A 745-nucleotide genomic window follows, 5' to 3' on the forward strand; every position below is an offset into this window, starting at 1 on the left:
CAGTGTGGACAGATAGACAGTGTGGACTGATGGGATATTGTGGAGGACAGATGGACAGTGTGGACAGATGGGCAGTGTGAACAGATGGATAGTGTGGACAGATGGACAGTGTGGACAGATGGGGCAGTGTGGACAGATGGACAGTGTGGACAGCATGGGACAGTGTGGAGGACAAATGGACAGTGTGGAGGACAAATGGACAGTGTGGACAGATGGACAGTGTGGACAGATGGATAGTGTGGACAGATGGACATTGTGGACAGCATCACACACTGTGGTCAGATGGGACAGTGTGGACAGATGGACAGTGTGGACAGATGGACATTGTGGACAGGTGGGACATTGTGGACAGATGGAGAGTGTGGACAGAGGGACAGTGTGGACAGATGGACAGTGAGGACAGATCAGGCAGGGAGGACTGATGGACAGTATGGACAGATGGACAGTGTGGACAGATGAACAGTGTGGACAGCATGGGACAGTATGGACAGATGGACAGTGTGGACAGATGGGACAGTGTGGAGAGATGGACAGTGTGGACAGCATGGGACAGTGTGGACAGATGGACAGTGTGGACAGAGGACAGTGTGGATAGATGGGACAGTGTGGACAGATGGCACAGTGTGGACAAATGGACAGTGAGGGCAGATGGACAGTATGGACAGATGGACAGTGTGGACAGATGGGACAGTGTGGACAGATGGACAGTGTGGACAGATGGACAGTGTGGACAGCAAGGGACAGT

The sequence above is a fragment of the Dipodomys ordii genome, unplaced genomic scaffold (assembly GCF_000151885.1).
Source record: "Dipodomys ordii isolate 6190 unplaced genomic scaffold, Dord_2.0 Scaffold345, whole genome shotgun sequence".
Lineage (NCBI taxonomy): Eukaryota > Metazoa > Chordata > Mammalia > Rodentia > Heteromyidae > Dipodomys > Dipodomys ordii.